At 41.0% G+C, this 14,078-nt stretch overlaps 1 protein-coding gene across 1 annotated transcript in view; it reads right to left on the bottom strand.

The window, feature by feature from the left end:
• Positions 1 to 14,078, bottom strand: part of LOC138355922 (tripartite motif-containing protein 59-like) — a 66,534-nt gene that overhangs the window by 18,503 nt on the left and 33,953 nt on the right. The gene's annotated exons all lie outside the window — the stretch shown is intronic.

Genomic DNA, 14,078 nt, shown 5'->3' with positions numbered 1-14,078 from the left:
TATATATATATATATATTATTAAATATGACCGAAAAAGTAAGATTAATAATTCTAACACGAATTTTCTCAATCTTTCGTACATTAAGCTTCACTGTTGGAGGTAAATAAAAAACAGTGAAGCTTACCTCCAACAGTGAAGCTTAATGTACGAAAGATTGAGAAAATTCGTGTTAGAATTATTAATCTTACTTTTTCGGTCATATTTAATAATATATGTCTACAGGAAAGACTGCTACCAAAATATACTAATATATATATATATATATATATATACCAAAATATACTAATATATATATATATATATATATATATATATATATATATATATATATATATTAGTATATTTTGGTAGCAGTCTTTCCTGTAGACATATATTATTAAATATGACCGAAAAAGTAAGATTAATAATTCTGACACGAATTTTCTCAATATTTCTTATATTTCTTTTCACTGTTGATGGTAATTGAAAAATAAATTCTCCAAAATTTATTTTTATTTCTAGTTTGACGCGACACTTGAACGCGTTTCGTAATAACCTATTACATTTTCAAAGACTTTAGTTTACACACACACAACTATAACTTGCAAACACTAAACAGAGTTTAATCCTTAAACTGCGCATGGTGTATATATACGCCCTGAGTAACATGTCCCACAGTGCGCATGGCGTATATATACGCCATAGGGTGCCAGGCCCGATTCAAATGGCCCGCGGCTACACCGGGTTCACAGAAGCTTCCTCAGGGCTCTTGTAAACAGACGCCATTTTTTTTAAAAATCGTGGGCAATATTCTCAGGTGTAAGAGGCATAGTACTGTTGGAGCAACCAAGGCTGGCGCACGCAGCATGAGCGAACAGCTTTGCTGTTCAGCTTGTGACCACAGCATCGCCGAAAAATGTCAAAATAAATATATTATTGTTATTATTTAGCGATGACAATATTACAGATGACCCATGACTGTGATATAAATAACCAGGGGTTGTGATAATAGCAGGATTGTTGTAATAATTAGCGCTGTGGGAGGAGTGATGCTGAAAGACGGAGGGAGACAGCATCGTTTACTGACTGTGTGGCCACCTTTTATTGTTTGCATTCACCATACCAGGTCAGTGGTTCTCTATGGTGAACACAAATGTAGATACTTATATATAATGTGTGTATTAGTGTAATAACAGCAAAAGGATTATGCTGGGAGGAGCCATTTGGGTGACAGAGGTAACGTCGTCTGCACGATTTGTCTAGCTGTTTAGAGGGTGGCCACTATGCTCTTTGGGCGCACTACAAGCTTAGGTGTACAGTTACGGTGCATAAAACATGTAGATACTTATATATAATATGTGTATATAGGGTAATAACACTGCAAACAGTATTGTTGGGGGAGAAAGTTTAGTACGTGTGACCTTGAATGAGTGAGGGAGCCGCCAGCCGCCATCTGTGTATAGCGACGACTCTTAGTGCCTGAACTAACTATATCAGCTTAGTTGTACAGTTGTGGTGAACAAAATATATACATACTTATATATAACGTCTGTATATAGTGTAATAACACCACAAATGGTATTGTTGGGGAAAGAAAGTTTAGTGCGTGTGTTGAGGGAGTGGCAGCGAGTGGCTGGCTGGTGTGTGGTGGTAACTCTTCGTTGCTTTTCGACTCTCAATACCAACTTAGTGGTTCGTTATGGTGACCAAAACATGCAGATACTTATATATAACCTGTGTATAGAGTGTAATAGCAGCAAAACTATTTGTTTATTGTTTTATAAACATAATAATTGAATCACTAATATGCACATCATACTTTTGAGTACTGTATAGCGATTATTCACCACTTTTATTATATAAATATATTACAATACACACTATTGAATAATATTACTGCAAAAAAACTAAGAAAAAATCAATCGAAGACATTGAAACAATTAGGTAATAATATCTTTGTGGCAACTGCCACCTGTCAGCGCGGGTGACGCTGACCGGGTCTGACCACTCTGTCAACACCCACTTTTTGCCAGACTTCCTCGGTCAATTGCGCCCAAAATATGTCACCTACGATTTTTTTTAATTTTTCCCGTGCTCAGGGGACACAAATTAACATGTCTAGAAGACGAAAAAAAAATTTAGAATTTTTTTTTTCTTGCGCACAGGGGTGTAAATGTCCCCAGGACCCCTGAGCAGTGTAAGGGTTAAACAGCTTTGATTTTATACCTGCATTTGGGTGAGGTGATATGTTACAACAGTTTTGGATGAGGTGAAAACAAATTTTCAACACAAGACAGAACACGAAACAATGGGTATAATATTTTGTAAGTTAAAAGGAAGAATGTAAGTAACTGCAATGGGCCTATTGGCCCATATTTCTTGATGCTTCTATATTGGTGCGGAGTCTTGAAGTGGGTAGAATATAGTTGTGCATTAATTGGCTGTTGATTGCTGGTATCGACTTCTTAATGTGTAGTGCCTCGCAGATATCAAGCCGCCTGCTATCGCTGCATCTATCGATGATTTCCGTGTTTTTTGATAAGACTTCTCTGGTGATGGTCTAGTTGTGGGAAGAGATTATATGTTCCTTAATGGAGCCCTGTTGCTTATGCATTGTTAACGATGCATAAGCCATTCTATAGGCCATTGCTCCCCTTGCCTCTCTGAGGGGGCCAGGTTCTGGCCGTGGTCCCCGGTAGGCCCTAGAACTCCATACACATGACTGATGCCAAAGTCTGACATTAGCATATCAGCCTGGTAAAGCTCCGGGGAGCCTCCGGGTCTCACCCAGAAAATGGCGTTTCATTACATTCAACGCTGGTTTTTTCCAATATTTTGACTATAACACTTGTCAATGATACAGGTCTATATTTGATGGGATCTTCCCTGCTGCCACTGTTGTAGATTGCTGCTGCCTCTAATATCAACAGGGAATCTGAAATAGGTAGTACAGTGAATATCAACCTTGTAGTGCAAACATTTGTTCTGTGTTAGCCTTTTTCCACACATCTGCTAGGACTCCTGTTCACGGGGATGCCTGAAAAAATCTGTTAAGTGGAATGCTGAGCTCAAGTGCACATTCTCTCACAACCCATGGTGAAACTCCATCTGGACCAAATGCTTTGTTCTTACTTAGCTCCTTTGGCATTTTTTTCACTTTATATTCAGACACCTCTATGAAATGTGAGAAATCTTTAAAGAATTCGGATAAAGAAAGAGATCTAGAAGTGGTTCTAGATAAAAAGCTATCACCTGAGGACCACATAAAGAACATTGTGTGAAGAGCCAATGCTACACTTTCTAACTTCAGAATTGCTTTTAAATACATGGATGGCAAAATACTAAAGAAATTATTCACAACTATTGTCAGACCAAAACTGGAATATGCAGTGGTTGTATGGTGCCCATATCTTAAGCAGCACATCAACAAACTGGAAAAGGTGCAGAGACATGCAACTACTGTAATTTACTTGTGGAAAATAGTAGAGGGGCTGGTCCCAAATCTGCACACAGAAATAATATCATTTGAGACCGGAAGGTATGGCAGCATGTGCAGAATACCCCCGTTGAAGAGCAGAGGTGCAATAGGTACTCTGAGAGAACTCTGTCAACATCAGAGGCCTGATACTGTTCAACACTCTTCCACTAAATATAGGCATAACTGGCCGACCCCTCACAATGTTCAAGAGAGAACTCAATAAGCACCTCCAAATGATACCTGATTAACCAGGCTGTGATTCATACGTCAGGCTGCGAGTAGCTGCATTCAACAGCCTGGTTGACCAATCCAGCAACGAGGAGGCCTGGTCGACGACCGGGCAGCGGGGACACTAAGCCCAGAAAACACCTCAAGGTAGCCTTAAGGCAAGGCTAAAAGTTTTGTGAAGAAATGTTTGCACTGCAAGGTTGATATTCACTATGTCACCTATTTCAAACTCCCAGTTGATATTAGAGGCAGCAGCAATACAGTTGCTTTTACAAGTTTCATTGTGTAGCCTAAGGCTTATCTTCATTGTATCTAGAGGCGGTTTACCTGCTTGATGGGGTTCTGGGAGTTGTTCTACTCCTACTTCTACTCTACTGGAAGTACTTGAGGAGTACTCTCTACTCCTCAAACTCTGACTTGTGAGAGTTTGGTCCACCAGGCTGTTGCTTGGAGTGGCCCACATACCCACCACAGCCAGGTTGGTCCAGCACTCCTTGGAGAAACCTATCTAGTTTTCTCTTGAAGATGTCTACAGTTGTCCCAGCAATATTTCTTATGCTTGCCGGGAGAATGTTGAACAACCGTGGACCACTGATGTTTATACAGTGTTCTCTGTGCCTACGGCACCCCTGCTCTTCACTGGTTTTATTGTGCATTTTCTTTCATATCATTCACTCCAGTATGTTGTTATTTTACAGTGTAGATTTGGAACCTGGCCCTCTAGTATTTTCCATATGAATATTATTTGATATCTCTCTCGTCGTCTTTCTAGTGAGTACATTTGGAGGGCTTTGAGACAATCCCAATAATTTAGGTGCTTTATCGGGTCTATGTATGCCGTATATGTTCTCTGTACTCCCTCTATTTCTGCAATCTCTCCTGCTCTGAAGGGTAAAGTGAGTACTGAGCAGTACTCATGATGCGACAACACAAGTGATTTGAAGAGCACAACCATTGTGATGGGATCCCTGGATTTGAAAGTTCTCGTAATCCATCATTTTTCTGGCTGACGCAATATTTGCTTGGTTATGCTCCCTAAACATTAGGTCATTAGACATCATTATTCCCAAATTCTTTACATGGTGCTTACCTACTATGGGCAAATTTGATTGTGTTATGTACCCTGTATTATGTTTAACCCCTTGTGTGGCTCCAGGCTATTTAGCATTTGTCACCCACAGGCGCATACAAAAATAAATTATTTTTTCTTTTAAACCTGTTAATTTGTGTTCTCTGATCATGGGAAAAATAATAATAAAATCGTAAGTGGCATATATTGCCCGCTATAGGGCGGGGAAGTCTGGCAAAAAACAGGCGCTGACTCAGCGTGCGTCCCAAGCGGTTTGTTGCTCGCCAGCTGTCAGGCAGGAGTGGCCACAAAGAGATAATTACCTAATTATTTCAATGTCTCTGATTGATTTTTCATAGTATTGATTTTTCATAGTATTTTTGCTGTAATATTATTCAATAGTGTGTAGTGTGATATATTTATATAATAAAATGAGTGAATCATCGCTGTACTCAAAAATATGGTGTGCATATTGTTGATTCAATTATTATGTTCATCAAACAGTGAACAAATACTTTGTCGATTATTACACTATATACACAGGTTATATATAAGTATCTGCATGTTTTGTTCACCATAACGTACCATTAAGTCACTAATATGAGTCAAAAAGCAACGAGGAGTGACCACCACACACCAGCCAGCCACTCGCTGCCACTCACTCCCTCAACACCTCACTCGCCCACATTCTCCTCCCACCATACTGTTTTTGCTCTTATTCACTATATACAGACGTTACATATAAGTATCTACATTCGTGTTCACCATAACAAACCACTAAGTTGGCATGCTGAGTGGCAGTGGCAACCAGTGGCAGCCCGCCTCTGGCTGCTACTTCCTCCCTACCTCACCCACATTCTCCTCCCACAATACTGTTTTTGCTTTTATTCACTATATACAGATGTTATATGTAAGTATCTACATGTTTTGTTCACCACAACTGTACAACTAAGTTGATATAGTTAGTTCAGGCACTAAGAGACGTCGCTACACACAGTCAGGTGGCGGCTGCTTCCTTCACACATTCAAGGTCAGACGCACTAAAGTTTCACCCCCAACAATACTGTTTGTGGTGTTATTACCCTATATACAGACGTATATAGGGAAATAACACCACTTTTATTATGTGTGATGTTAGTGCAACTGGCCTATAATTTTTTGCCAAGGCTTTACTCCCCCCCTTGTGCAACGGAGCTATATCTGCAGATTTAAGTGCTGCTGGTATCTCCCCTGTATCCAGTCTCTTTCTCCAAATTACGCTGAGTGCTCTCGCTACTGGTACTTTACATTTCTTTATGAATATTGAATTCCATGAGTCAGGCCCAGGAGCTGAGTGCATAGGCATATTGTCAATTTCTCTTTCAAAGTTTTCCGAGTTTGTGGTAATATCCGTTATATTATCTGCAGCATGAATGTCATTCATAAAGAAGCTGTCTGGGTCATCAACTTTCATGTTGTTTATTGGTGTGCTAAACATAGCCTCATACTGGCTTCTTAGAATTTCACTAATCTCTTTGTTGTCCTCTGTGTACGTACCTTCATTTGTAATTAATGGTCCAATACTGGTAGAGGTTTTTGATTTTGATTTTGCGTATGTGAAAAAATATTTAGGATTTTTCCTTATCTCTTGTATAACTTTCTGTTCCAATTCCATTTCCTAAGACTCATATGATCGCTTCAACGTTTGTTCTATTTCTTCGATCTCCCTGCTTAGGCTTATTTTCCTTGCTTGTGATAGTTGTGTCTGCCGAAGCATTTCCGTTATTTTTTTCCTTCTCCTGTACAGTTGTCTGCGTTCTCTTTCTAGAGTGGTCCTCTTTCTGCCCCTCCTCACAGGCACGTGCTTCAAGCAGACCTTGTAAGCTTCCGCTGTCAGTTGAGCTATTCCCTGTGTGGGAGTTTTGTCGTTTACGACTGTCTCCCATTGAATGGTTGCAAGGTCTACATTTATTTTTTTCCCAGTCGATCCTCTTATTGTTAAAATTGAATTGATTGAATATTTCTTCTCGCTTGTTGGGTCTCTTAGACCTACTACCGTTATTTATGTTAGTTCGCACTTCAATGAGCTTATAGTCTGAGTATGAAGTATCTGAGATTGTGATGTCTCTGATTAGTTCATCATTGTTTGTGAACTAATGATGAACTAGAAAACAAGTCTAGAAAACTAGAAAACAACAAAAACAGACTAGAAAACAAGTCTAATGTGTTTTCGTTCCTAGTTGGTTCTGTAATCTGTTTATTGAGCGAGAATTTGTCACAGAATCTCAAAAGTTCTCTGACCTGTGGTTGGTTATTTCCGGGTCATTCCCTGCTATGATATTTGTGTTTGCCATTCTCCATCTTAGACTCGGTAAATTGAAATCTCCAAGGAAGATTAACTCTTTTGCTGGCCTGGCAAGCGACCTGGCACACACTGCAACGAAGGCTGAGCATTGGCCGTGAGCGCACAAACCACACTCAAATGTTTATACAGTGTGACCTCACTTGAACGAGGCGTAGGCGTTATATGAGGCGAGGCCGATTCGTTTCACTGCGGAATTCGTTCTACCCGTCAGCCCCAAGCTGTCCCTCCCCTTCATGTGAAAATAACAAAGGTCCTACATCCACTATCAACAAAACAAAAAATCACAGAAAATCTATTTATTATGTATTTATCATTTTGAACATGGCACATGATAGAACAATCAATTGTAAACAATTCCATATTAAAATCAAAACTATGTGACTGTTATTGGTGGCCGCAAATATGATGTAATGGCCAGGATTTCCATAAGCCAACTGTATCAGTCTACATAAATAGTCATAAACAATTCATTTATTTTGAAGTCTTCATTTTCACTATGGCATTTGATAGAACAATCATTTACAAACAATTTGGATTAAAAATTCTACATATATGAGCATTATTGAATCCAAAAAAGCAAAATCACATAATTTTCTCAACAAACTGAAGAAAAGGGGTGGTTGGTGGGCCGCCGGTGGTAGGGGAAGGAGGGTCAGGGCTGGCCGCCGGTGGTAGGGGAAGGAGGGTCAGGGCTGGCCGCCGGTGGTTGGGGAAGGAGGGTCAGGGCTGGCCGCTGGTAGTCAGGTGCGGGAGGGGAGGGGAGGGGAGGGGGGGGTTGTAGCATGTTGGTGGTATAGGAGTGAGGGGGGGAGGGTGGCAGCCAGACTGACAGGCCTTGGGCCAGACCAGGCCTCAGGCCAGGCCTCAGACCAGGCCTCAGGCCAGACCTCAGACCAGGCCTCAGGCCAGACCTCAGACCAGGCCTTGAACCCAGACCTCGACGAAACTCGACCCAATGTTTACTGCATAGAGGCTAGCTGCCTCCTTACCCCTCCCTCCCACCCCAATACATCCCCTCACCACTGACCCCACACTTTATTATGAATTCTTCATTTTGACTACGGAATATGGTAGAGCGATGCATTACAAGCCACTGAAATGGTAAAATTTTCTCTCCTAATTTTGTCAAAAGCAGCAAGTGAGCTTAGTATCGAGGCAGGCAAGTGCTGCAGCAGTCAGCTGGCGTCTCTACTCACCCTCCTTCTCTGACGCCTTTCCACCCCCTAATACATCCTCTCACCACTGACACCACAATTTATTATAAATTGTTCAATTTGACTATGGAATATGATAGAGCTTTGTGTTGCAAACAACTGAAATGGTAACATTTTCTCAGCTAATTTGGTGAAAAGTAGACAGTGAGTGAACTATTGAGGTGGAGCATGGAGGCGCCAGCCACGTGTTGCCATTTACATGATAACTCGAGCCAGAGCTCTCCACTGACACAACCTGCCTCCCCTGACACCACTATTACTCCATCTTCCCTGACAACTTCCACCACTGACACAACCAGCCTCCCCTGACACCACTATTACTCCAGCTTCCCTGACAACTTACACCACTGACAACCTGCCTTCCATGAGAATAACTTACACCACCTGCCCCCCCTAACAATAAACCCTAACTACTGACACCACTTGCCCCCCCTGACAATAACTCTCACCAATGACCCTTGATACCATTTTATCATCCTTCAACCATTTATCCCTAGAAACAATGGGTAAGCATAATAAAACACTGTATAACTGTTTACACTTTGGCTAATCATAGATGATGACAGCCACCTCCGACGCTCGGTCTCGGTGACTGCTTGGATGAACAATCCTCGCTTAATCAAACATTTGTATGTTCCACTGAACATTTAGTACCTAATTCAATTTGTTCGGATCTTCTGGGAATTCGCTAGAACGGGGTTCGTTAGTGAGGATGAACTGTACTCTTTTCAGCTTTCTAACCTCAATTTTCATGCTACGTCATTCATTTTGCTATCAAACTGTTCACAATATAAAGGGGCACATTTAAAACCAGTCCCATAATATTTGGACAATAAATGGGATTTTTAAAAATGCATTAATTGATGATGGCATTACCTTCATCAGGGACTCAGCGTGTTTTGGTTTTATGATGTCGATACCCTCATCAGGCAGCGAAACCCCTGATATTATTAGTTGGTTTTTGTTAACCCTTGGGCTGCTCTCTTGCGATATTAGCCTGCAACACGTTATATAAAAGTGTTCATGTGTGTTTCCTGATCACAGAAAAATAGAAAATAATTTGTGACATATTTTGACCACAATAGGGCGAGGAAGTCTGGCAAACGTGAGGCGTTGACAGAGTAATCGTCGGAGGCAGTCAGCTCCACCCGAGCTGTCAGGCGGGAGTTGCCACAAAAATATTATTACTTAATTATTTCAATGTTTTTGATTTTTTTTTCTGTTTTTTTTCAAGTAATATTATTCAATAGTGTGTAGTGTGATATATTTATATAATAAAATGTGATCCATCGCTATACTCAAAAAGTATTGTGAGCATATTAGTGATTCAATTACAGTGCATCCTCACTCTAACGAACCCTACTCTAAAGCATTCCCGGATAATCCGAACAAATTGCATTTGGCACTAAATGTTCAGTAGAACATACAAAAATTCATTTGTGTTGTTCCACTGATGGTGATGACCTAGGCCGGTATGGCAGGGCTGTGAGAGTTGTGTACTGTACATACTCTCCACATCGTTCACTTCAATATCTGTATCACTAGTATCAGACACCTGTCTTAGGTCTTTTTCCAGATTTGAGTTATCAAAATCACTGGCATGCTCATCTTCAAGGAATATGCCCTGTATTTCAACATCAGAGAGTGTTTTCTCAAAAACATGGCCAACTAGAGACTGGGAGCTCAATATGGATACATACAAAATGGTTGCTACCTTGAATATGAGCCTGCCCACAACCGTGGGGAATGCTGGGAATTTTTTTCAAGCTGGCAAACACCTCAGGAATCCATCTTGTACCCAAGTTTTGAACCCTACAATATATCTACGAGTGCCTTAACCACTGTGATGCGCCGAGTTTATTGTGACATTCCCCGTGCACATGAAATTAAGTGTTCCCCAAAAAATGTTTTTTTAACCCTGAACATGTCTATGTAAAAATAAATACAAAATTTCACTTACTTTGGCTGTGGGGACGTGGACAAGGTGCGCTGTGACGTCATCATGGCTGGTCGCCCGTACCAGAAACAAGCGTGCAGGCCATTCAAGCATTGTGAGTTGCCACAAATATATTTTCAATTATTTGTTCTATGTATTTCCAATGCGGTTTTATTAGTTTTTTTTATTGTATATGACGCATATTTTTGTTATTTACAATATGTATACAACAGAACGTTCATAATGTTCCATGGAACTGTGATACTGTGAGTCAGTAATGTATCCACAATGTTTATTGTTGCAATATTACTTGCTAAAAATTCACTAAGATTACACTATGTATAGTTTCACACACTATTTACACACTAACACACTGTATTACACAATCAGTACTTCGGAAGTGAGTAATAATCAATGAAGTAGTCCAGGGTACAAAGCGCGACTTTGCTCTCGTTGCACCAGGTACAGATAGATTTTCGCTGTTTCTTTGTTCTATGTGCTTGCAAATAACGCACTCATGTACACCCTTGGCTTTAGGACTTGTAAGTGGTATGTAGCCAAGCTCGTAATGCGTAAGGTAGTCTTGAAAATATCACTTTGTAAGGTCCCTGACTGGAAGATTCAGTCATTTATAGCAAGTGTCAGTCAATCTAGAAGAGATTCAGCCATTCTGGAAGAGATTCAGCTAATCTTGAAAATATCTATGGAAAACACCACCATGGAAACCGCTAACACTGTTCATCTATGCTACTTGTATCAGATGCATCATCACTGAACCCAGAAAATGATTCATCTATGTATCACCTATATAAATTGGAGATGGCATAGGTGGGCATGGGTGGCGTTCACAGCTACAACTGGATACGCTCGCTGTATCACCCTAATAGGTGCGGTATCACTTGCATCCGACCTTTGTGTTAGGTCCTTATTGCGCCTAGCTTCATCAATATCATGACCCTTATGTTCTTCAAGCTATAAGGTCTGAATTTCCCCGACAGAGAGCGATCTTTCAATACTGCGTCAGACAGGTGTTTGGGAGCCAGAGGCGCGTGCACCACCCCATGGTTACTCACTCAATACTAACCCAGCCAGCAGCCGTAGGACATTCTGGGAATATTTTTCAAAGAAAGCTGCCTCTCACTGGAGGGTCCCAAGAGTTCATTTTGTATCCAACCTACCGCGAGCGTGTTTTGACCGTGTACAAAAAAAAAAAATTTTTGTCGGTGGGGACAGTTATTGGCGAAAAGCATTTGTCGTTTGGCACAGTGCAGTGGTTAAGGTGTTATGCGCACCCCTTGATCGAGCGAAATTAGGCGCTAATGCATTTCAGAGGGTTAATACACTCAACAAAACTGGTTAATAATACCATGACTAATACAATCAACATCACTGGGTAATGCCAATATGATGAATACACTCACCATCACTGGGTAATGCCAATATGATGAATACACTCACCATCACTGGGTAATGCCAATATGATGAATACACTCACCATCACTGGGTAATGAAAACACCAAGATTAACCCTTGTGTGCCTCCGGGCTATTTAGCATTTGTTACCCACAGGCGCATACCAAAAAAAAAAAAAATTTTTTTTCTTCCTAACCTGTTAAGTCGTGTTCCCTGACCACGAGAACAAAAAATTCAATTGAACTTACCAATGACGTAATTGAGCCGACAAGATGGGCGATGACATCACACCATGCATGATCGCTCATGCACGGTGTGTCCCAGAGGCGTCGCGTGCGGTCTTCAAGCAGCCAGAGTTGCCACAAATTTATTTTCGCGGCATTATTTACAGTGTCTAGGCCTATTTTATTAGTAATATTAATCACTAATTGTGTTGCACATAATGTTACATCACAGTCATTGTCAATAAATGTTACATACATCGAGTATACACATGTGCACACAAATGTTTTCCATTACGTCATTATATTATGTAATCACAATGTTCATTATTATATGTACACACAAGCACGCACTATGTACAGGTTTTTGCACTATTATTACACATTTAGAATTCTTAGAGAGTGGTAGTCGTTGAAGCAGTCGACAGCACACAATGGCACTGCACACACTTCACACCATGTTTACCCCACTTTACGTTTCTGTACTCTCCTTTTTGTTGTCTTACATACTAGGCATTCACGTTGGCCTATTGCACGCTTTCCAGCTGGTGGCAAATGTTTTAGTCAGTGTTGCTGAAAGGCTTCCATGTGAGCAAGCCTGGGTGTTGCAGCATGCTGCAACACTGGGTTCATGATTGGTCTTTGTAGGGAGGGAGCCGAGCGGACAGCACGCTGAACTTGTGATCCTGTGGTCCTGGGTTCGATCCCAGGCGCCGGCGAGAAACAATGGGCAGAGTTTCTTTCACCCTATGCCCCTGTTACCTAGCAGTAAAATAGGTACCTGGGTGTTAGTCAGCTGTCACGGGCTGCTTCCTGGGGGTGGAGGCCTGGTCGAGGACCGGGCCACGGGGACACTAAAGCCCTGAAATCATCTCAAGTTAACCTCAAGATTGTATGCCAGGGACATCTTTACCAAACTTTGCTAATAACTGTGTTGCAAGTGTAAAAGCAAACGCACGGAAACTAGGTTTACGTCCAGTTTTCACCAGATACATATTATAGCAGTTCAACATGCTCATGTCAACATGATGGAAAAACACTTTTTTCGTCCATTTCAATGTTTTCCGCACACACTCGATAGTGCCAACCATCATGTTAGCCTTATCAATCAAACGCATGTTGATATTGTAGTCAAGAACACAATCTGGCTTATATACTGGTTCTTTTGTTACACAGTTCACCTTGCCACTGTTCACCATTGTACCCTCATGAACGGTTGTCAGCATGTTCACTTCTCTCTTGTCTTTCCACCGAAATGAGGGTATTTGATCACATTTCTGTAGCTGGCACTCACCAACTGCAAGTCTACTGTCAAACACTGGCATTTCCCTCCTTCGTGCCTTTACTGTGCCAACCAATCCAGTTCTATTTTCAACCAAAAACTTAGTTAGCAATGGACTTGTATAGTAATTATCTGTGTATAAGATGTGGCCCTTGTTCATCCATGGTGCCATCAGTGACTTCACCACACTACCCGAGAAACCATGTTCGTCGTTACCGGGAATGTCTACGTCGCTAGCTGAATACAGAATCATGTGTAACACGTATCCTGTTTCACAGTCACACAGTACAAAGAATTTCAATCCAAATCTGTTTCGTTTGGAGGGAATATACTGCTTGAATGAAACATATCCTTTGAAAAGCACAAGGGATTTGTCAATCACCAGCTTCTGTGCTGGTACGTAAAAATCTCTGAACTTATCAATCACTTGATTCATATAGTGCCTCACTCGCCAAAGTAAATCATCCTCTGTCCGGTCCTCATTACTTGCAAAATGCAGACACCTGAGGAGTATCTGAAACCTATCTCGGGATATATATTTCCCTAAGAAAGGTGTTGGAATAGTCAGATCTTTGCTCCAGTAATCTGTAATAGCGTGTTTGACACAGTGCTTCATCAACATACATATTGCTAAAAATGCATACATTTCACCTACATTGGTGGTTTTCCAACGTTGCAATCGTGAAAATTCTGTTATCTCTCTTCTAATGAGATGAGTCGCATGAAGGTTCGTTTGGTGTACAATATATTCCATGAGCGGCTCATCATAGAATGCTGTAAAATAATCTAATTCACTCATATCCTCTCCATTATCAGGGAAAAGCTCGGTAATCCCGTCTTTATTGTCAAAGGCAGGAATTTGAGGAATAAAACCAGCACCATCACTCCACACTAGTACACCTGGTGTCCTGCG

This window comes from Procambarus clarkii, chromosome 69, assembly GCF_040958095.1.
Source record: "Procambarus clarkii isolate CNS0578487 chromosome 69, FALCON_Pclarkii_2.0, whole genome shotgun sequence".
Lineage (NCBI taxonomy): Eukaryota > Metazoa > Arthropoda > Malacostraca > Decapoda > Cambaridae > Procambarus > Procambarus clarkii.
The sequence above is the reverse complement of the archived record's forward strand: the minus strand, read 5'-3'. Positions and strand labels throughout refer to the sequence as shown.